Raw genomic sequence first — 25,363 nt, forward strand, 5'->3', positions numbered from 1 at the left:
GTTCCCTTCCAATCCACTCCAATTAAGGAGCGGACTGGGAGGGAACTTCCCAATCCCCTACCCTAACCTCCCTTCTCCTTCCCCTATCCTACCCTCCCCCTATCCTGTCCTAGCCCCCCGCCATTTCTTAAACTCATGTTTTGCTCCTGCAAAGGAGCAGGAGCAAGTTGCGCGCGCCGGCACAGCGGCAAATGGCCAATGTACCGGGTGCATTTAAGCCTGGATCGCCCCGCCCCCTGGACCGCCCCCTTTTAAAGCCCAGGCACTTACACGCATCCTGAGGTTTACACGCGTGGCTGGGCCCGTTTAAAAAATTGGCCTGGCCACACGCGTAAGCCCCGGGGTTTTAAAATCTACCCCTATGTTAACTGTCACAGCCATAAATATAGTTGTTGTTTAATAAAATATCTGGAGCTATATTGAATAGATTAAAGACTCATCCACTTATGTAAAAGTGTGACATGGCCCGATAACTGATGAGAATATTATTTGTGTTCATAGTCGTGTGTAATCAAATGGTGTAGGCTTCTGACCTGCCATTGGCTGGAACACATTCAGAGGAGTGAGATGTTAAAACAGATTACAACACAAGACCCTGGTGTGGTACTTCTAAATGAAAATGGAGGATTTCTAAAAAGATATTCAAAATTGTATAACAGAGTTGGTGCTTGAAGGGATATGTGAGCAATAAAATTAAGCAAATCCTAGGAGGTTACTGCGTCAACCTTCACTACATCCCCACTTTTGATGGACACAAAGATCAAATATTTCCCCCATGAAGAAATAGTTGAATGAATTACATTACTTTATGCTAGCAGCGATAATATTATAACAATTACTGTGCTGTTGGTGCTACTAAACATCATAATTACTACTTAACAGTGACATACAGATATTTTGATATGATCAGTGTTAAACTAAGGGAAGTATATATTTTTTTATAATCTTGTCCTTGTTTTTATCTTGATTAGAAACTGTAGTTATGCAGGATATAGTTTATAGTTTTGTCATGGAAATCCTACTAAAACACAGTGTACTCGTTTGTACCTTGATTATGTTTTAGATTACTTTAAGTCTCCCATACAGCTTACTCTGTTCTGAATCCAGCTAGCTGCTTTGTTTTGTAAGACTGTTTTTATTTTATTTTAGGATGAATAAGAGGGAAATGTTTGTGTATGTGCTTATGTGTAAAACTGTAAGTACCTTGACCAAGAGAGCACCTCTGTGCTATTGCTTTGAACTCAGAGCTCAGAAATATGGTTCAATTATAGGGAAGTCTAAAGCAAAAGAAAACATTTGTTAATTGATTAGTTTAGTTTTCCCTATAGACATTGATGTAAAATTACTTTAATCCCATTGCTTTTTTTTTGTTAGTACAATTATTGTAAAAACAAACAAAAAAAAGAGACGGATGACAATGTTGAAATTTGTAAAAATTAAAATATCTTACATATATGATATACAATGTTTGGATTTTGCGCTATTTTTGTTTTCCAAGGGAAATACTTGTGCAATAAATAGCATATTTTGATGCCAGGACATAGTGTATTAGCTTCTTTGCACATTTATGGATAGGAATCTACAACTGTTCTGCCCAGAAACATTCTGGAATAGAGGGAATTATGCCTGTAAAATTACATATTGCTGTTAAGTGTGTGCACGCTCTGATGTTGCCTTGAGATTCGCAAGAGTGTTTGAAATCATGCCTTGCCTGAAAAGCATGACACAATTAAGTATACTGCTCTTCTTTTTCAAGTTTGTACTTATAAAGACAGCAGACCCTGCAGTTTTATACCATCAATAATAGCAGCTGTTACTGCTATAATATGCAAGTCCACATGCAACTATCTGCCTGTCTATACCAATGACAGTCATTATTTTGTTCCTTATGACACTGATTTTAGCTGCAATATCGTGAGCTACCATTCCTGGGGCTTTATTATGGCTGGCTATTGTGAAAATGACCACTGCAGTTTATTAATATAATTAGCATGGGATCATGGGATAGGTACCATATGGAATCTTATTGGCACTTTCTATCTCATTAACTACTGTTGCAGTACTGTTGCTATCTTATGAGAAGCAAAGGGGTTTTTTGGGGTTTTTTTTACAAGAATAGATTGTAATTAACAGCTAAAACAGCACAACTTTTTTAATAAAATGAAAAAACTTATTGCATCAGTGGAATTATATAGTATAATCAGAAATCATGTATTCTTTATACAAACTCAAGGCTTTGAAATTGAAGCCGGCTTGCAAATTAATGTAGTGATTATAATAGCGAACACATTTGCTTTGGGGTAGATAGAGAATTCTGGAAGTAAGTATGCACCACGCAATAGCCTGAAGCAAGTTTCTAGTTGCCTTTCTTAGCAGGCAGGCAGGCAGATGGGGCGCATCTCCCGTATGTATAATTAGCTGAAATCCTTTACTTCTGTCAGTCAGATTCTACTTTCTCTCTGATGCTTAAAGCAGTTCTCTGCTCAAAAAGACATCTTTCACTTTTAGAAGTGTAGGTGAAGTTTATCTGGCCCCAAAAAGGACATTTTTTTTAAAATGTTTTTTTATTTCATGTTTTGTTTATAAATCAGATGATATTTGCAAGGCTACTGGTCTATCTGCCACTCTTTCTCCAGTGGTTTGGTTGTAAACCTACTGCTAGCTAGAAATAGGGCTGCCACAAAGTGACTTAAAACAATAAAATAATAAAATAAAAAATGTTAATTAACTTTTTCTGATCTTGTAAGGGATAATTTTGTATCTACCTGCATTGGTGCAAGTTGTGTGGATGCACTTTTACCTGTGTACTTTCTTCTAATTATCGAAGGGGAAGTACATGCTTGCTTTCTCTTTCAAAATTATCCCATAAAAACTACCCGTACACATTTACACCTGTTGATTTGCACGGTAGTTTTTTTTCTCAGAAAAAATATGCGCATGCTTTTGAAAATTCAAAAGTATGTGCTTGAGTTCAAACCCCTCTCCAGCCCCTACTGTGGGAAAAATATGCTTGTAGAGGACCTATGTGTGAACTTTTACATCCTTAGAAGGCGGGCAGTTTTCTGAAAGCTCTTTACCATGGGGATGACTTTAAAAATGGCCTTCCTAAGGTAAACGTACTTCCATATCATTGTGACCATCTTTGCATGCTTGGGAGTTGTACAGTACCTTATCTGATTCAGAGAGTGTATGTTACTGTCTGGTTTTAATTCTCACCAAGGATCACTCTTGCATTCTCAGGGCAATTTTCAGAGCACAGGAAAAAAAAAAAGGAACATATTCTTGACATAACCATTTGCATTTGTTTCTGAATAGCTATTGGTACGAATATATATCTTGTGAAAAAATGTGATACATAAATGCAAATAAACTGTGATCATTTTTTAATTTAAAATATCCTTTTTCTACCAAGGCAATACTCAGTTTTTCATATGGACTTTCCATATATGGTATGTAGCACCTTTATTTGGGTGATAATTGTTGGTGTTTGAATTTTACAGGATGGGGCTGCTAAATAAACCTAACAGCAATGAGCGTTACCATGCAGGGAGCTAGCGAACAACTGAAATGAGTACTGAGCACTTTTAATAATGTTAGAGACCAGGGTAAAATCCCTGAAAGAGTATAGCTTCTCCCCCAAAGGTGAAGAATATGTCCTTTATTTTTGGTAACAATTTAAAAAAATGTTTGTGTATTCTGTTGATGAAAATAAATTACATTTTCAGACAGTCCTGGAGGATTATTTTTCTCTTGTTTTCATTCTGCTGGTTTATTCTGAAAAAGAAGACCTGCAAGCAGTGACGTGCCTTTGATCAGCAATGAAATGGGAAAGCAGATTACAGGAGACAAGACAGCATGGTTTCGCAAAAGGGAAGATCCTTTCAAGCTTGATTGAGTTCTTTCATGAGATGAGAAAAGTGGTGAATCACTGAGGTGCAGTAGGCATTGCCTATCTGGATTTCAGTTTGGCTTTTGACGGAGGGAAAAAAAAAATATGGTAAGTGGGTTGGCCCCATGCCTTCGTGCTAGTGCTGTGCACTGCCATGCAGAAAAGCTGATGTTGATTCCCAGGACAGGTCTTCTATCCCTCTTCCTCCAACCCCTGCCCTAAGACCATCAGGGGCTCTGGAGTTTAGCTTCCTCAGCTCCTGAGGGAGAAGGAGTCTCCGCCATTGCTGTACAATGACACCCAGTAGCCAAACTCAGGATTCACACTAGCCAGGTTTCGGAGGTAACTGCTGGTTGTGCTCCTTGGCCAATGACTGTCACTGCAATAAGTGGATAGAGTTGAGAGGGAAATATAAAATCCTAGGTAGTTATGCAGCTCAATGGAACAGAAAACATTAGTACTATCACAACATTCCTACTGCTCAAAAAATGTAACATTATACACTTTACAAATTTATGAACAAGATGAAGATATCACGAACTCTATGAATTTGTAAAGCCTCCCTTGATGCAGGATGATTTCCAAAATGTGGACTGTGCGGAATGCAGTGAGGGATATTACATTTTTTGAGCAGCCAGGAATATTGTGATAGTGATTTTACCTCTGCTTTGGACTTTGTTGTTAATTGGTAAAGAAAACATTAGACCATTTTTTTTTTTGGACACTAACATTAAAAGGGGTCAATTTTGAGACTACTTACAGGCCCATGGAAACAACAACCCCCATGGGTCGGCAAACCCATTTTCAAAGAGGAACACCATACAGGCTTCCCTTTGAAACTGGGCCAGCAGAAGAACAGTTTCACCGCATTCATCAGGGTGCAGGGCAATTTTTGGCAGGACTTTTTATGCAGGGATACAGCTGTTTACTTACATAAAATGTTTTGAAAATTATCCTCAAAGAATAAATCATACTGCCCAGCACAAAAAAAACAACAACTCTTTTCCATATAATCTAGAGGGGGCAAATCTGAAAACTTTTTACGTGGATAAAAATATACCAAGCGTATAAAAAGCTCTTTTGAAAATTGTACGCCCCAGCACCATGGGCAAAGGTACATGCACGGTTTCACAGCCTACATGGGGGAGGGAATGCACATACAGTGATTTCATTTTGAAATTGCTGCATGTACTTTCTGGCACATCCTCTGTGCCTGCTTCTGTACAGGTGCAGAGTACATGGGTACTTGTGTACACACGGTATACAAGCCAGTCTAGGTTCTCCATTGGGAGTTTCCTTTGAAAATGAACTTGGAGCCCTGCAGGGTCTAGCTGTGTGGTTTGATTATTACCCCATAATAATTAGGGATGTTCTGTTGTTTCAAAATGACGGAAATACCAGCACAATTTATTTCATTTTGTGTAAAGTCCAATCCAAAATGACACAAAAAACCCACACATTTCATGTTTTCATTTTAGTAATGAATAAAATGATCTTGTCTCTTTCCTCTTCTTTTCCTTCTTTTTGTCTGTTCTCATCTCACCTTCCCTTTCCATTTGTGGCTCTGAAATCATTCTTTCATGTCACTTTTTTTCTCTCTTTCCTCCAATACAGCTTCTTCAGTTCTTTGTATCTTTCCCCACATTTATCATATCACTCTTCCTTCCCTACCTTAAATTCTTTTACCCCCTCTCCCTTCAGGCACACTTCCCATCTCTTTATCTGTCTCTGACCCCCCAACACTCCCAGCTCTCCAGCTTCCCCCCAACATTTATCTCCAACTATCCCTCTCCCTGCTATCCATGTCCATCTCTCATCCTTCCATCCAGCTTCCATTCCTCCATCTGTTCCTCTTTTTCTCAGTTCTCAATCACTCCCTCATCCGTCATTCAACTTTTAATTTCCCAGCCTCCTTTAAACAGCTCTCCCTCTTTCTCATACTCGACAGGCTCTTTCCTTCCTCTTGCACACTTTCTATTTTTACCCTTTCTCTCCCTCCTTCTTTCATCTCTTTTTCTAATTCTCTATCCTTCTGCATCTCTTCCCTCTGCCAACTTACTCTCTCTACTCTTCCCCAGAGCCAGACCAAGCCCTGGTTCTTTCACTCTGTCTCTAGTCTTTTTCCCTTCTTCAACCTATCTGTCCCCTTTCCTTCATCTCCCAGTTTCTTATTACTTCTCCTTCTAACTGTCCTATCTCTATCATCCTCTTCCAGCCCTCCAAGTCTCTCTCTTACAATCCCATCTCCCTCTCACCTCTTTATAGACCTTCATTTCCCTTGTATTACTTCCAGCAATCCATCCACCTTTTTCTTCCCCTTTTAAATCACCATCACTGTATTCCTCTTTTCATTCCGTATGCCTGTCCCAACTCTTTAAAACCTTCTGCCATCTCTCCACCACAGCATCTTCACCTCCCCATATAGCTTCATCCCGTTCTCTCCTACCATCGCATACACACAGCTTGATCCCCACTTTCTCTCTCCTTCCCTCATACAGCAGCTTTTATCCCAATGCACTGAGAGCTCCTGTCTCTCAGAAAACAAGTCTGATCTCTGGAGGCCAGAATGGCAGACTGGAAGAGGCTGAAGCAGACAGGTATATAGAGGAGACCTTCAGAGACATAGTAGAGTGGTCCCAATTCCAGTCTGGTGGCCCTCTGAGAAGCAAAGTCACCTGTAAGGAGAACATTACCCTGGTGTGGCAAGAAATGATCCTGTATCTAGGATTTGCCCTCCAGGTTATGCAGTATCCTTTCACACATCAAGGATGGGTCTCCAGGGGTGTGTGCACAAGATGGAAGGGTTAGGGCTGATGTTGTAGTTGGTGATTCAATTATTGGGAATGTGATAACTTGGTGACTGATGGGTGTGAGAACTGCTTGGTAACTTTCCTGCCTCACGAGCCACATTGATAGGATTTTAGACAGGGCAGGGTAGGGAGGGCATCAATGAAAGAGGAAGGAGTAGGAGGAAGGTTCTGGAAGCCAAATTTAAGATTTTAAGTAGAAAGTTGAAATCCAGAGCTTCCAGGGTAGAATTCTCAGAAAGGCTGCTATTCCACATGCTGTACAATAGAGTCAGGCAGCATTTCAGGGGCTCAATGTGTGGATGAGGCAATAGTGCAGGGAAGAGGTTCTTTAGATTTGTTAGGAAATGAGCAACAATTTGGGAAAGAAGGGGGGGGGAACCTATTTCAAAATGATGAGCTCCATCTTAACTAGCATGGACCCCAGCTGCTGGTGCTAATGTTGAAAAAGTAGATAGAACTTCTATTAAACTAGATGTTGGGGAAAGCTGACAATCACTAAGGAGCACATGGTTTGGGTGAAGTATCTTCAAAGGATACTGGCATAACGGGGAAGTTAGCATATCCCAATAGGCTGTGACAGAAGAAGTAGCCTAGGTACATTTAAATAAAGAACAGGCAGAGATAAATGGTTCCAAACTACCCCTTTCAACTGCTAGGCAGGTTGTGAATACAATAAAAAACATGCTTTGTATTGCCTGTGTGTGAATGCCAGCAATCTAAAAATTAAGATTGAGAGTTGAAATGTATGGGCACCACACAAAAATGTAGACATCTTAGAGACCTGATGGAAGGAGGATCTTCAATAGGACATTGTGATACCAGGGTACAAATTATATCAAAATGATAGTTTATTAAATAAAATTGGCTGATGGATGCTGCTATCTGGTACCAAAATGACCTAGGTTCAATTTTAGATTTAACTTCCTACTGCCAGTACCAACAGCCCAAGTTGAAGGCAGAACATGAAAACAAAAGGCATATGTAGCAATGACATCTACTGATTGTCTTCGAAGAAGGCCACTGTGGGAAGTGCAGAGGTAATTTCATCTTTCTGTCTTTGGGTACTTATGGACAGAAATTCCAGAAGCTGCACATAATATATTTCTATTATCCTAGCTTCAACTCTCCTTTACCCAATGATATTTAACTCCCCACTTTGACCAAGGTATGCAAGAAGCATCAGAGACCTGGTAAAGGGTTTCAAGCGTATTAAATATATCAACCACATTATCTTGTAAACCTCAAGCCAAAGTAAAGCATAAGGCATGTTGAGGTCCATATTCAGAAGAATTTAGCTGGATAACTCAGACATTATCCAGCTAAATTAATATGTGGGCACTTATCTGGCTAAATTCTAGCCAGATAAGTTAGGAGCATAACTGGGAGGAGCTGTGTTGACCAGAGAACTCCAATATTCAGATTTAGCCAGATAATTTATCCAGCTGTCAATTTGCATTAGCACCCTAACGCATGCAATAAATGACTGAGAGAAGAGAGAGCACCTCTGTATAGAGTCAGTCTGTCACTATACATATATGTGTACCACTGTAGAGGGGCACTTTGAATCAGGATGAGTTTTGGAAGGGGGGGGGGTGTTAGGGGGTAGTGTTACAAAATAAATCTACTCCTCTAGTTATAAATCTTTAGTGATGTCAATTTTACTATGAATACCTCAGAATGTTTCTGTAACACCACCCCCCTTGCCCCCCTCCCACCTTCCAAAATCCATCCCGATTCACAGTACCCCTCTGCAGTGGTACATATATGTATTGGGTGTCAGATTGACTCAATACCAGGGGCAGATTGGCCTATCGGGGGATCGGGCTTCCCCTGGTGGGCCGGTCACTCCCATCACGTGATTTTTTTTTTTACTTCCCGGCCAAAGACAAGAAGAGGGTCTGCTGGCGCCGCAAGCAGTTGTATCCCGAGGGGAGCCAATGCTCCCAGGTGCAGGGAGGCTCATGCGGCGCAGCGACAGATCGGCCGGGCCGTGATGAGGCTCACGTCACCATGGCCTGAAGAAAAAGATCGCATTTAAATGAGCTGATGCTCCTCCTCCTTCCTGCCTGTGCGGCCCTGGAAGTAAACATTGCCGGAGTCGCGTAGGCAGGAAGGAGGAGGAGCATCAGTGTGTGCAGAAGAGGAGCAGCGCTTACAGGCAGCCGCGAATCCTAAGTGGCAACGGCCTGAGAAGAGGAAGAGGCCTGGTAGCAGGGCCGCCGCAGCCCTAGAAGATCAGGGCCGCTGCAGAGCCCATCCTGCGGCGACCCGCGAAGAGGAGGCCCAGAGGTGAGAGAGAGGCTGAGGGTCTGTAAAGTGTGTGTGTGCATGTATGAGATGAGTTGAGAGATTGTGTGTGAGAGTGAGGACCTGAATGTTTGCAGAGACAGCATGTGACAGTGAGAGCCTGTGCTTGAACAAGACAGCATGTGGGAGTGAGCGAGAGCCTGGGTGTGTGAGAGAGAGAGAAATGCATGTGAGAATGAGAACCTGACTGTGTGTTTGAGGGAAGAAGATGGAGAGAAAAGAAACAGAAAAAAAGACAATATAAAAGGAATTGGCAAAAAAATAAGAAAGGGAAGGTGGAATAAAAAGCCTGTGACCAACCAATTAGAAAACTAAGATCAGACAGCAAAGGTAAAATAAAAAATAAATTACTTTTTACTGATTGGCACATGTAATCTTTGGGAATGTGTAAGAATAGCACTTTCTCTATGCGGATCTCACAGGGGTAGATTTTAAAAAAGAGCGCGATCATGTACTTTTGTTCGCGCAGCAGGCGCAAACAAAAGTACGCTGGATTTTATAAGATACACGCATAGCCGCGCCTATCTTATAAAATCCTGGATCGGCGCGCGCAAGGCTGCCGATTTTGGGCAGCCTGCGCGCGCCAAGCCGCGCAGCCTGCCTCCGTTCCCTCCGAGGCCGCTCCGAAATCGGAGCAGCCTCGGAAGGAACTTTCTTTCGCCTTCCCCTCCCTTCCCCTACCTAACCCACCCCCCCGGCCCTATCTAAACCCCCCCCCTTACCTGTGTCCCTCGATTTATGCCTGCTAGAAGCAGACGTAAATCTACGCGCGCCAGCGGACTGCTGGCGCGCCGTCATCCGACCCAGGGGCTGGTCCGGAGGCCTCGACCACGCCCCCGGGCCGGCACCACGCCCCCGGTCCCGCCCCCGAAACACCGCGTCATTTGGCCCCGCCCCCTTTAAAAAAACCCTGGACTTACACGCATCCCGGGGCTCTGCGCTCGCCGGCGGCCTATGCAAAATAGGCGCGCGAGGGCCCTGCTTGCGTAAATCTGCCTGGATTTACATGAGCAGGGCATTTAAAATCCGCCCGACAATGTACAAGATCAGCATGGAGAAAGTGGAAGCCCACAGGGCCTGCACAGAGGAGGCAGCAGAATGGGCTTCAGTGCCAGTAGCAGCAACCGGCACCTCCCCAATAGCCATGTGGCAGCAGTGACCGTGGCAGCAGAGGAATGAGAGAGGTTCCGAGGTTGCTGGCAAAAGAGAGGGGGGTCTGCCTTTAGAGTGTGCATGTATATGAATGGGACTCTGCCTGGGGGTGTCTGTGTGTGAATGAATGTGTGCATGCCTGGGGGATGAGGAGGGAGTGGTGTGAAAATGAATGGGAGCCTGCCTGTGGGTCAGTGTGTGTGTGTGTGTGAGAATGACTGGGAGCTTGCCTGGGTGTGTATGTGAGGAAGCCAGTGAGTGTGAGAGCATGAGTGTATATGAGAAAATCCAAGGGAGTAAGAGTGTGTGTGTGTGGGGGGGGGGGGGTGGAGGAGGAAGAGTGTCTTAGAGCCTGAGAGTGTGTCAGTGTCAGTGACAGTGAGAGGTTATGGTGGATATAAGAGCATGAATGTGTATGTATGTGACAGTGTATGTGTGAGAGAGAATGGACATGTGAGTATGTGTGTGAGAGGATAACCTCCTAATCCTTGACAATATCAGGGTTACTGGAAATCAAGCGCTCCCACAGAAGGGGGACAGCAGGGGCTTTTTAAAATCCTTATTAGTTTTAATTATTGAATATTATTTGATGTCTGCTCTTTTTGAAATATTTTATTGGTGTTATATACAAATTTTTGAAAATTTCCCTGAGTTAAATTACTGGAGGTTCTATTCATCAGCAGTTTTGAAATATATATTTTTAGTATGATTTTCCTATTGTGATGTTTTATAGCTCTTGATTTTATTGTTTGATGTTTTATGAGGAATGATGGTATTTTCTGTTTTTCCATTGCTGCATTACATACAGTGTAACTTGTTGTGATTTCCAGTTCAGTTTGTCTGTGCATTTCTGTATATATTTTATTGTCCCTTTATTCTGTATTTGGTGACTCACCAAATTGTATGTGTAATTGGGTACCCATGGACCAGTATGGAGAAAAATCCCCCGGGCCACTATATTCCCACAATCCGCCCCTGCTCGATACAGTGATGCTTTCTCTCTCTCTGAAAAATCCCACCTTGTAGGAACAGGGTAATTAGCCTACCCACACCCCTTTTTATCGCAGGTGCTATTTCCACTATATTTATAGCATTTTGATAAATCTAGGCCTAAGTCTGGTCATCCTGTAGACCAATCCAGTTAATTTTAGGGTATCCGAGTATATTCAGTGGTGGACCGCACCACTGAATATACAAAAGGCCTAGATTTATCAAATTGCTATGTGACTCCACAGGGGGTTCCATTATCATGGAGGGTGTTGCCACTATCATGGAGTTCCTCCCCCAAAAACACATTGTGACTCCATGGTGCGTTCATTTGTGTATTGGCCAAACACTGTGACGCAAAAGACCATAGCAAACGACCCTTTAACTCAATGGTGGCCCCAACTTCATGGGACCGCCATCATCTTAAAGGGCCACTGGCTGCCAAAAAAAAAATGCGGGTAAACAAGGAGGTTGAACGGGGGTTACTGTGGACCCCCGTTTCAACCCAGGGCTGCCAGTCAAGGCATCCCAAACTCCCCAAAAAGAAAAATAAAGTGTAGAGTAAGCGTGATGGTGGTGGAACCCCCTCCCCTAGCCCCCCAATATCCAGAAACAAAACCTCTCCTCTTGACCCCCCAATATCCTTAAACAAGCTCCCCTCTTGCCTGACCCCCCAATATCCTTAAACAAGCCCCTCTCCACCACAAGATTGTGGAAAAGGTAATGGGGTCTCTGGAGGTGCCGAGGAGAAATGGTGCAGAAAGGGACGAGTGTGAGAATGCACCCATCCCCACCATGGGATCATGGAGAAGGTGAGGGGACCAGGGATGGAGGGAGGAGGGCTTGTTTATGCTTATCGGGGGGGGGGGTGTCAGAGGAGGGGGCTATGAGTGAGCCTATAAGAGTTAGTGGGAGGGGGCTTGTTTTAGGATATCAGGGGGGTGGGTGCTTGTTTATGCCTATTGGGGGGGGTCAGGGTACAGAGGGCGCTGCCACCACCATGCACTTACAGTACACTTTATTTTTCTTTTTGGGAGTCAAGGCCATCTCCACCAGTGGCCCCGGGTTGAAATGGGGGTCAGCAATGAGCCTGCTGATCCTCCCCGTTCTGCAGCACTTTTTTCTTTTGTTTCCTTGCCATATTAAATATGAAGCTGGAGCCTCGAGACCTGCATAAGGGGCCTGGGCCTCCCACTACACATCTAATGCATGCCAGGGAGGTATTGTTATTTTGTTAAGGATGACCACCTACTAGGTTGATGAAACAAAAGGAAGACCGTGTACCAAGGAAAGAAGATTTTTATTCGTGTTTTACCTAAGTGCAACAATAAAAACCTTCTTTCCATGGTACATGGTCTTACTTTTGTTTCATTTGCCTTGGCTACGTTGGACCGCCTTCCAATTTGGCTTTATTGCACCTACTAGGTTGTCCGCGATAAAATATTTGCATAGAATTGCCTAGTAATGACCTTCTTTGCATGCATTTGCATTATCCATGCATGGGCAGGGACATGCAAAATATCGTGTATATCATGTGATATATGCAAAATAACAAGCATTAAGCCGTGCTCATCAGGGCAAAAGCCCCCCCCCTCACCATATGAGGGGCAGGAGCCCCTCGTTCCACCTTGGGGACCGGAGTCAACAGGGTGAGAGCCCCAACGAAGGATTTTTTTGGGGCAGGAGCCCCCCCAACACAAAATCTTTGGGGCGGGAGCCCCCTCCACCTGATACACCTGACACCAGCATGGTGACGTCTCTCTAAAGTGCCCAGAGAGCCCTTTAAATCAGGGCTCTCCGCTCTGGCATCGCGCGCTGGGTGTTGCGCGCACAAAGAGCGCACAAAGGAGTATGCCCCTTTGTGTGCCCCTTCGTGCGCCCCTTCGTGCACTCCTGAAAAAATGGTACAACTGTTCTACAACCTCCTAAGGAAAGGTAACAAAAGCTTCTGGCAAACCAACAAGAAATGGCAATCACTCACCCACCAGAAAACTTACAACCAGAGTCCCAAAAGGAAAGCAACAAGGACCAGCTAAAGGAATAGACAAAAGAAAGAATTAACAAAAAACCACAGAAGGCAACAAAAAAAAAAGAAAGAACCAAAGAAATATGTCAATCAACAACAAGAAAACATCACCCGAATTTAACACTAAGTCATACAGCAGCTACATAGCATTATCATTCCTCCTATTCAACGTACAATCTATAGTAAAGAAAATACCAGTCATATCCGACCTACTCGATCATAAACCTGATTTTATAGCCATCACAGAAACATGGATAAAAAAACACCGACACAGTGCTTATCAACCAAATAAATAACCCCAACTACAGAATGTTCTCAATCCCCCGACCAAAAAAGAAAGGAGGAGGCCTAATGCTCATCATAAAAAAAACCTAAAGATGAAACAACTCCAAACCAACATCAACCTACCACTGGAAATCACTCTATTCGACTCTCCTCATCTACAGAAATGCCTAGTTTACTGCCCCCTCCGCCAACTCTCTAGATCAGAACCACTCTACCCTTATAGAATTCTTCTTATCCAAGCTTACTATCACCAAATCCATTATCATCTTAGGAGACTTTAACATCCACGCCAACTCATCTCCCCAACCCCCCACCTGCAAAATGATAATAGATGCACTATCAACACTTGGACTTAATCAAATCATCAAAGGTCCAATGCACAAAGCAGGGCACACACTAGACCTCGTTTTCATCAACACCGACATATGGACTATCCACTATACAACCACTACTAACATACCATGGTCAGACCACTCGCTAATCTACACCAAACTGTCCTCTAACTATATACTGACAGCAGAAAATAACCCACCTAAATCTTTCTCCTACAGACCACCATTCAACATAGAGACACTTCAGGATAATCTACAAATAGAACTAACAAACCTAGAATTATCCAATGCAGAAACCGCCACCTCATCTTGGCTCAAAATTACGAAAACAATAGCGGATAAGATAAACCCCATGATGAAGAAAAATATAAGAAACCCAAAACACCAAAACCAATGGTACAATGAAAACATCAGAGCAGCCAAACGCGAACTCAGAAAAAAAGAAAAAACCTGGAGGATCAACAAAACAACTATAAATCTAAATGCATATAGAGCTCAATTAGCATACTGCAAAAAAATTATCCACGAGGCAAAAAAAGACTTCTACTCTAAAGAAATAAATGAATTCCTTCATAACCCAAGAATGTTATTCAACAGAGTACATGGCCTAACCAAATCCGCCAATGAACAGAAAACACCAAACTCCAAGCTATCAAGCAATGACCTTGCAATCTTCTTTAATGATAAAATAAAAAACCTCAAAAACAACAACCTCAACAACGCACAAGACATAAAAATACTAATTAATCAAACATCAAGTTGGCCCAACTTTGAACCATCACTGGAAGTCCAAAACATCATAAAAAGAATGAACCCAACCAAACACCCTATTGACAGCATACCCATACAGACGATCAAAGCAATTGAACCATCAATATCCAAATCATTAACTGACATCGTGACCCTATCACTCACAGAAGGAACCTACCCTGATTGCCTAAAATCAGCAATTATCAAACCCATCCTGAAAAAGACCAACCTTGACCCAGAAAACCCGCTAAACTAATGTCCAATATTGAATCTACCATTCATGGCCAAAATCATCGAAAAAATCATCCACTCACAACTCAGTGACCACCTGGAAAGGAACAACATTCTTCATCCCACGCAATTCGGCTTCAGGAAAGAACTAAACACAGAAACCCTACTCCTATCATTAAATGACACCGTCCTCAAAGGCTTTGACAAGGGCCACAACTACTTTCTAATTCTACTAGATCTATCCACAGCCTTCGACACAGTAAACCATGCAATACTGATAAACCGCCTCACCGAAATCGGATTAAAGAATAAAACACTGCAATGGTTCTCATCTTATCTAACACAAAGAACATACCAGGTATCAATCAATGACACCCTTTCAAGGAAAATAAACCTTGACACAGGAGTTCCCCAAGGTTCAGCATTATCAGCAACACTTTTTAACATTTACCTTCTACCGATTTGCCACTTCCTCTCGAATCTGAAACTGAACCACTTCATTTACGCTGACGACATACAAATACTCATCCCAATACAAAACTCTCTAGAAGATACATACAAAAAAACATCCAACTACCTCACAAAAATAAAACGATTGCTAAATAACATGAAACTCAATCTAAACATTGATAAGACCGAAATTATCCTGCTGGATAGAAAAAACAATCCCACACCCATGCCACCCCTCAGCATAACAAATTATAATACAGCAATCTCCCCAGTCACACACGCATGCAACCTTGGAGTTATAATTGACAAGGAACTATCCTTCAAGAACCACATCTCCGCAAAAATAAAAGACAGATACCACAAACTCCTAACACTACGACACCTAAAAACATTCCTGTCTCCCAACGATTTCAGTACTCCAATTACTCATCTTCTCCAACCTGGATTCCTGCAACTCGCTACTTTTCAACTTACCTCTCACCACCATCTGACCCCTCCAAATCCTTCAAAATACAGCTGCCAGAATACTCACAGGAACAAGAAAATTTGATCATATTACCCCTACCCTCATTTCACTACAATGGCTTCCAATAAAATACAGGATTGACTACAAAATACTTTCCATAATTCACAAAATAATATACGAAAAACAAACCAACTGGCTCAGTGCATCCATAAAACTCCACGCACCAAACAGAAATCTCCGATCATTCAGCAAAGGCCTAATAAAAATCCCACCTTCCCAGCACAAACTCATCTCAACCTGGAAGAGAGCCATATCCCTTGGAAGCCCAGAACTCTGGAACTCTCTACCAATCGACTTGAGAACACAAAACATAAAAACCTTCAAAAAAGAGCTAAAAACTTGGATTTTTACAAAAGTCTACCAAAACTCCTAATGTCACCATTCTTAAAATGTCTATACCAGAGTAAACTAAACTAAAGTATACCTTAACGCCTCTATGAAACAACATAAACGAGATTGACTAAAGAAAAATACCATGAACTAATATATGTTATATAATTGTTTAAATCAATCCTTTGTAAATCTTTGTGACTCTACGAATGTATATACGAGATTGATCAAAAACACCACGTTAACTAATATATGCATATATGATTATATAAATCGATCCTTGTAAACCGTTGTGATGGTGATACCGAATGACGGTATATAAACCGCGATAAATAAATAAATAAATAAATATTATCTCTTGTTGAGGCCCTAACATGATTTGAAAAATGACCTGGTAAGTTAGCTGCATAGTTTTATCTGGCTAACTAATCAAGCTGCACAGAGGTTGAATATGAAATTCATGATGCATAGCATAATAAAATACAAACAACCATACCTCTTCCAAGAAGTATGCCCAGTTTATGACTGTCTGGCAACCATATTTGATGTTGCTCAACACCAAAGCCAGGAACAACCTGATGGCATTACGCTGACCAAAAGGTACTGTCCACCAATGCCAGCTCCGCCCTCGAAGAGGGAATTCAACACGACTGCTACATAGACTATGTCTGACGTAGATAACCCTTCCTTTAGCGGCACATTGCTCGGGGGGGGGGGGGGGAAGGTGGGGATGTTAGTAGTTGCACATTGTCAGTTATGGATCTCAGAATGTTATGTTATGTTTGCATACATTACTACTGCATTTCTGGTTATTTTCTGACTGCAATGAAAAGGATAAATAGAGGTTTAAAAAAAAATACAAACAACAATAAAATAAACAATATGCAAAATATTTAAAGCAACATTATACAAAGAAAATTACAATAAGATTGTGATCAATAAAATAAATAAATGATAAAAAAAACTAGTGGACCAATGTTCCATCCTAGTATATGCTTCCTCCACTCCAGAACTTTGGACGTTGAGCCTCATTGCAAGACAAAGAGAGGAGTCCTGTCTCCGCCTAGGGAAGTATCACTCAGCCTGCCGATATCCAGCCACCACTGCCTGCTAGTATTCAGAGGAATGCCAACTTTGTGGGGGCGCTTGTCATGACCTCACAGCTATTGCCCGAGAGAAGAGAGCTGCCAACATTTCAACTGAGGGGGAAATGAGTTTTGTGATGTCTCGGCGGTGGGATTCTATTTCAGAAGTGAGATATGTTATGTTTAATTTTGCACTGTTTTGTTGATCTACAACCTTTCTAACTCAATCGGTTTGTTTTATTACTGTTTTTATTTTTTAAATTATGTATGTGATTTTAGTTTGTAAACCATTTAGACCATATTATGTATAAACGGTATATAAGAAACTTTTAAATAAATAAAAATAAATAAATAAAATTTAAATATGCTAAAGGCAACTTTGTCCCAGAATTGCCATCAAAGGGGAGTTTGCTGGCAGCGGTTGCCACTCCAGTAGGTGAGCGTATTGTTTCTCGTGTTTCCCCCTCATTTGTCAAACCAGCAGTGGTCACATTGGATTCGCTCTGGGATTTGATTGTGAACTTATCTCAGTCATTTGGTGACCACTCCCTTCATTTAGAGGCTGTTTCCCAGAGGCTGGATATAGTTGTTAAAGCCCCTCAGAGAATCCTGCAGGAACACTCAGAGATATTTACGGGTAGATTTTAATACCTTCGTGCGGGCATCCATGTGCATGCACTGCCCGGCACGCACACATGGACGCCTGATTTAATAACATACGTGCGCAGGTGAGCACATGTTATAAAATTGGGGGTCAACACATGCTACGGGGTGCACACTAGTGCATCTTGCACACACTGATGCCCGCAGCCTTCCCTCATTCCTTTCCAGGCCGCTCCGATTTTGGAGCGGCCTCAGAGGGAACTTCCTAACCCCCTAACCTAACCTCCCTTCCCCTAACCCTCCTGCCCCCCTAGCCCTATCCTAACTCCCCCCCCCCCCCCCACCGACCTTTGTTTTACCTCTTGCGCCTGCCTCCGGGCAAATGGCCACTGTGCTGGAGGCCTCTGGCCCTGCCCCACCCACTTCTCGCCCCTTTTTCAAAGCCACGGGACATAGACATGTCTCGGGGCTTTATGCGCGTTGCTGGGCCTTTGTAAAATAGGCCCGGCGCGAGTAACACCCCCCCCCCCCCCCCTACGCTCATAAATCCTTTGAAAATCTGGCCCTTAGTTCTTTGAGGAAGGATTTTAAGGATATACAAATAGTAATGCTATGATTATTTGAGAGCATTTCTCTTTATCTAGCAGGTTGGAAGTTAAAGAAAATCAATTTAGACATTTGAACGCTTAGAAAATATTTCATTGAAATTTTGAGAATTCCAGTTGAAAAAATTCCTAACCTCAATAAAGTGTTTTTTCTTCCTTATAAACTGAATGCCAGTCAACCGGATCACCCTCAAGCTATTGTGGACTTACCTAATTTGTCTACATATTTGGAAAATTCCACTTTTGAAGTTTCTGAAAGGTCCACATTGCTTGTTCCCTTTTTATACGTTCAGGAATTACGTTTTGTGATGTAGTCTTATTTTCAAAACTTTATTACTAGTTTTTTAGATGCTGAAGTCAGGATTTATCCTGACTTAGCTAAGGTCACACAAGAATGACGCAAAGGTTTCCTTCAAATGCGCTGAGAAGTTCTTGCTCTCTGTGCTTTGTTTCTTCTACATTATCCTTGCATATGTATTGTGAAATTAAGTATAAATACTTTTGTCTTTGTTCCTGAACAGTTAAGGGAGTTCCTAAGTGCTAGGGGGGTAAGTTCTGTATTTATTTAACCCATAGCTATCCATTGTTATCCATGATATATAATTGGAGTGGTAGTTTAGTTTACATGCCGTCTATTGTATAATAAAGGATTCATTCTTTTGTTTCATTTGCTCCTCTTAATTTTGATTTCCCCCCTAATTGCTGGTCTTTATAGAAAAAGGAAGCTTTTCTGTTGATTATATTGAAATTCTGTATACTTAAATATATATCTCTTTCGCTGTTATTTTTCAAAGGTATATTTTACTTTGTATTTTGGAAAATTCTAATAAATACATTATTTTATAAAAAAAACCCAAAAACTAATCAGCATGCTAAATGCCCTAAATTGATTCATAATACAAAACATAATAAATATAATATAAAACAGTGCAACAGCAGATAATGTCTTATACACAAAAATACCAGAGTAAAAAAAAAATCTTATCTAAAATCTTGTAAGTTAGTCACAAAATGTAATTCATGGGATAATTTATTCCACAAGTATGGTGCATAATAAAAGAGTACTTTTTCTGAGGGGGTCTCTAATTTGGCATCAGCAATAGCAGGAACTCCTAGGATTTGAGATAGGTACTCTAATTAGGGCAGGAAGCTCAATCACTGGTGGAGCCCATGGAGGAAAAACTTAGGGAAAGAGGATCCAGGTTAAAATACAATTTTTTAGGATTTGGAATCAGTTATGTAACTAATATGATACTGTAATGCAGAAATGGATTTTGATTATAACACACAGATCACCCAGACCCATCAGATACTGGTGGAAGGGAAAAAAATAGCATTCATATATACAAAAATAATGAACATTGACAGCATTTCTATTTATATAATGGTGCTAGTGGCATGGGCAGTGACAGAACAAGGCAGACTTGGCGGGAAGTGACATGCTGCTCAAATTTGACAAGTGATTTCATTCATTTGCTGTCTAAATTCAGCAGGGGTGAATTCAGTAGGAAATTGCATGATAAGTAAAACTCGGTTAAAGCCAATTAATAATTTACCGTTTCTGTCACTATGCACAAATATGCCATGCAGATCCTTGGGCAGCAATTAGTCTTATGTGATAAACAACCACATTGTGAAACTTCTGCACAGGGTAATATATTTGATGGTTCAATTTTTTTAATTTATCAACACAATAACAGAAGCCATGCAAGATATGAAGAGGGTAATTTTTGACAGTGTGTGAAATCAGCACATATATGTATAAGTATGTGCACCCAAAGTTATGCCTACAACTTATTAAACTGTGCGGTGGGAGCTGGACAGTTTAGAAAATAGCTACAAACTTTGCCTCGAAGTGCATTCCTTTGTTTCAGTAAGTGCACATTTTTTAATACAGGGAGGTACATATTTTCTATACCTATTTTATAAATGCAAATTTTATGCATCAGATAATTGCAAATTTTGTGCACAATCTGCTTACGAAAATACTTGCCCACAGATTTTGCTGACACCTCTACCAGTTCACCCTCTCCCACTTTGCTGTGCCCCCAACGCCAAACCAAACCTTCCACCTAGAAACTGCAAACTAGAGACAACTGTGATTTCATTGCTGCGGCTCAATTAGCGGGTGTATAAGGGTCCATATAAGTTTGGTAATGTGTGCAAGTGTAGCACCTATAAAATACTAACTTGTGCACAAATGTCCAAACCTCACCCCAGAATGCCCCTAAACCAGATGTTTTTTTCATTTGCATTTACAGTATATGCATCACTGCTAATATGCACATAATTCAGGCTTTTGCAAAATATTACTTCTGCACATACATTATAGCCAAACAGAGATTTCATAAGTGAAAACAGAAGGTTTTAATTTAATATTTCAATGAACTCACAGCATGAAAAACACTGGGAAAAATAAAACAGACTGCAAACAAACACTTTTGCATAAATTCTACTGATATCATCCTATTTGATCTTGGCTCCCTCTGGGACCTTTGGACCCATATAATAAAACTTTTATGGATTTGGTTCTTGGGGATGTTGAGCAACTTGAACATCATTACCACCTTTGTCTCACAACATGTCACATGCTCAGAAGGTAGCTGTTTGGGAAGTACAACAAAACAAAGATTTGGTTATACGCCTGGCTGATAAGGTAGCATATACATGGGGCACAAATTTGAGAGATTACCTAGTTCATGCTATACTACTTTCTTTCTCTGACACAAGCACCATTTTGGGACACGTCCCTTGTGGTAGTTGTACATTTTCTTCCACCACCATTGCAGGGACTAAATGGTGTGATCCACAATCAGGTTGGGTCATGCATTTCTCCTCAGCCACTAATTGTTGGTCTTCACATGTGGTTTACTTCATAATTTGCCCTTGCTCCATGATCTATGTGGAAAGCACTAAAAGAATGATTTGAACATGTCTGATGGAACATTGTAGCTGTCTGATTACCAAGAAGGAACACGCCCCAATAGTCTCTCATTGTCTGGCTCATCGCCATTCATTTGATGATCTATGATGGAGTATCATTGAACTCATTAAAGAATCTCCTCACAAAGAAGATCGCACTAGAATACTAAATTTTCGGGAGCAATTTTGCAATTGACTTGATTATCAATTTTAATTCATGCTGTTTCATTTTTGCAGAGATTAAGGATTTACAAAGAGTTTATCAAAGGCCGTATCTCATTTGAAGTTCCCCCTGAGGCAGAATCAGTAGTTTTGAAATGTGGACCACGTCGGGATGGCATTGATGTTTGATGCATTAAGAAAAGATACGTTTTACTTGCGTTATAACAATTCAAAAAAAGTGACATTTGCCAAATGATTAGATGTAACACAATGAAGATCTGTTGACCAGTAAAGTCTATTATGATGGCATAACACTGATTTATATTAGTAGAATTTATGGGAAAGTGTTTGTTTGCATTTTAATTTAATATTACCTTAATGCAGCCAGACATATTCACACATTTAAAGAAAAAATTAACGAGAGAGATTTTCTCAAATTAATTAGAGAGTCATTAATTATTTATATTCTTCTGATAGGGACCTAATATGTTTTAATAACTAGATCATTGGATTTTTTTTAGCTTATATTTTTCCATTGTTAAATATGAGTGAAAAATATAGCAAGAAAATCCAGATATTATGGAGGCTAAATTTATACAAAAATGGTTGTATACTACAGATTAGTAGTATACCCCTCTTTTCAAATTCAGGTTTAAATTTGTAATATCTGATTTTAATTAATTTGGATAATCAGCTTTAACCCAAGTTTTGATCTAACTGGTGAACGGTGGGTTATTTATTTTTTTTAGCTGAATTGGTTCAGATATATGCAAATGTTTGCAGGGTCAAGCTATTCTAGATATTCAATGACAGCGGGAATCTTTGTTGGGTATATGTGAAAATCTGCAAAACTCTGCCTTGGAATTGGAACCAAAGTATCCACAAAGAGATCACTATTCAATGGCAGTTAGCTGGACAACACTCAAGTTATCCAGCTAAATACAAAGTTTTCAATATTTTACTTATCTGGCTAAAGTTTAGCTGAATCATTTAAAATTTAGTTGGATTATGTAGGGGCATTTCATGGGTGTTCCAGTATGGAATTAAGCTAGCCAGCTAACACTACTCATATCATAGAGTAGTCCTAAAAATAGCCAAATAAACTTATCTGGCTATCTTTAAGATATCCGGCTATATTCAATAGTGTGGCTGCACCACTAAATATCCCTCCAAAGTTAACCAGGATCAGTTTATCTGGCTAACTTAACAATTTGGCCAGTGACTGAATATTACCTCCAAAGAATTCAGACTCATTAAAGTAAAAAAGATGAAACATTTTTATTAGGAAGATTGACAAAACAAAATTATGTTGATTTTTTCTTTTTTAGATGTGCTGTTCATTTTTTAAAATTATCTCTTTATTAAATATTTTAACCAATACAAGATAAAAAAATAAAGAATTGGTGGTAGATAAGCAAAACATAGGAAATACATAAAAAATACAGCACTTATCTTATCTTAGAACACCACTAGACCCCATCAAGAAGGGAAAGAGGAACTAATCCAAGGATCCACTTAGGATTTAGGAAAATTTCTGGCAAAATATTGGCATTCTACCTATAGGGTGTTCTTTCATTTTGGACCTATATTTTCCAAAATCTGAGAAAGTATTTTAACCCAGAACAACTCTACTGACTCATTGTTGTATATTATTGTCATAGGAATTTGGAGATGGGGGGGGGGGGGCAGAAAGGGTTCTCTGAGTCATAGTGATGCTGTCTTCTGTTCTGAGGAATCAGTCTGATTTTCTTTTCTCTTCTGAGGGATAAGAGAGACATTTGGTCTGTGTATGGATCCTACTGTATGAGCCCAGATTTTATAATGGATCCAGAGTGGAACTAGAACTAGTTAGCTAGCAAAGGCGGACTATCTCTTTGCACTTGGCAAAGATAAATTATAACAAAGTTGCTGGAAGGGTCGTGGCAAAGGACTATGAAGGTTGTGGCAGAAAAGAAATATCTATTGCAATCAACCTTTGTAACCAACTCCTGAGGGGCTCTGGAAGTAGGAATCCATTTGTTTGAACTATTCTGATCGAGGATGAAGGCACTAATTCTAGAATTCTGTGGGAGAGGATCTGCTGTGATCAGCTATTGTTAGGGTTGGCTGTTTGGATTGGAGAGCACATGGGTCAGACGTGTATAATGTAGAACCTGTGTCAACAGCACCACCCGAGACTTAAGACATTTGAACTGCGATTGAGCAGGCCATGGGCAGTGTAATTTTCACTACTCTGCACAAATCAGCACATATATGAAATCACAGGCACAAAAAGTTATTCCTTTATTTTGTAAATTGTGCGGTAGGAATCACACAGCACAATTTACTATCATATATTACCACCCCAAAAGTACAAACATAGGGGCAGATTTTCAAAGGGTTACATGCGTAACCCCCAAAAAGCTAGGGATGTGCAGAGCAAAATTTTATGTTCATATTTTTTATGTCCGAAAGGGGGTCCCACTTGCGGCCAATATGGACATAAAAAAAATCCAATGAGTTGGGTATATGTACATATGTGCAAAAAAAAAAATTAAACCCCCTCACCCTCCTTAATCCCCCCCCCCAGACTTACCACAACTCCCTGGTGATCGAGCGAGGAGTGAGGACGTCATTTCTGCAATCCTTGGCGAGAAGCATGTGACGTCGGTGGCACGTCGAGTGACGCGGCGTCACGTGATTCCCGGCTCGTTCGCGCCGGACGGCTCGTTCGGCCCAAAAAGAACTTTTGGCCAGCTTGGGGGGGCCTCCTGACCCCCCCAAGCTGGCCAAAAGTTCTTTTTGGGCCGAACGAGCCGTCCGGCGCGAACGAGCCGGGAATCACGTGGCGCCGCGTCACTCAGACGCGACGTCACGTGATTCCCGGCAAGTTCGCGCCGGACGGCTCGTTCGGCCCAAAAAGAACTTTTGGCCAGCTTGGGGGGGTCAGGAGGCCCCCCCAAGCTGGCCAAAAGTTCTTTTTGGGCCGAACGAGCCGTCCGGCGCGAACGAGCCGGGAATCATGTGACGCCGGCGTCACTCGACGTGCCGCCGACGTCACATGCTTCTCGCCAAGGATTGCAGAAATGGCGTCCTCACTCCTCGCTCCATCACCAGGGAGTTGTGGTAAGTCGGGGGGGGGGGGGATTAAGGGGGGGGGGGGGGTTTATTTTTTTTTTTTGGCTCAACAATCGCGATTTCCCACATATCGAACATATCTATGTTCGATATGTGGGAAATCCGATCGTTTATGTCGAATCAATTTTTTAAGTAAAAAAAAAAATATGAGTTGCGTTTTACTAATGCGGTCAATCCGAATGCACACCCCTACAAAAAGCTGCCCCTTTCAACCCCTGCGTGCGCCGACCCTATCTTGCATAGGCTCAGCGGCGCGAGCAAGCCCCGGGATGCGCGTAAGTCCTGGGGCTTTCCTGGGGGGGTGTGTCGGGGGAGTGTCAGGGGGCGTGTCGCGGCTGGCGCGTCATCGGGGGCATTCCGGGGATGGGGCCGTGGGCGTGGTTCCAGCCCAGGGGCGTTCCGGGGCCATGGATGTGGCATCTAGACCAGCCCCTGGACCGGAATATGGCGCGCCGGCAGCTGGCCGGCGCGCACAAGTTACACCTGACTTGGGTAGGCGTAACTTGTAAAATAAAGGTGGGGGGGAATTAGGGCTGGAGGGTGGGTTAGATAGGGGAAGGGAGGGGAAGGTGGGGGGGCCAGAGGGAACGGAGGATGGCTGCGCGGCTTTGTACAGCCTTGTGCATGCTGATGCTGTATTTTATAACATGCACGCGGTAGCGGTAGCGAGCGCATGTTATAAAATCGTGAGTAGATTTGTTCACGCCGGGTTGCGCGAACAAATCTTCTCCCGCGCACACCTTTTAAAATCTACCCCATATGTTTTAGTAAATGCATAATTCTTTATGCAGGGA

This window comes from Rhinatrema bivittatum, chromosome 2, assembly GCF_901001135.1.
Source record: "Rhinatrema bivittatum chromosome 2, aRhiBiv1.1, whole genome shotgun sequence".
NCBI lineage: Eukaryota > Metazoa > Chordata > Amphibia > Gymnophiona > Rhinatrematidae > Rhinatrema > Rhinatrema bivittatum.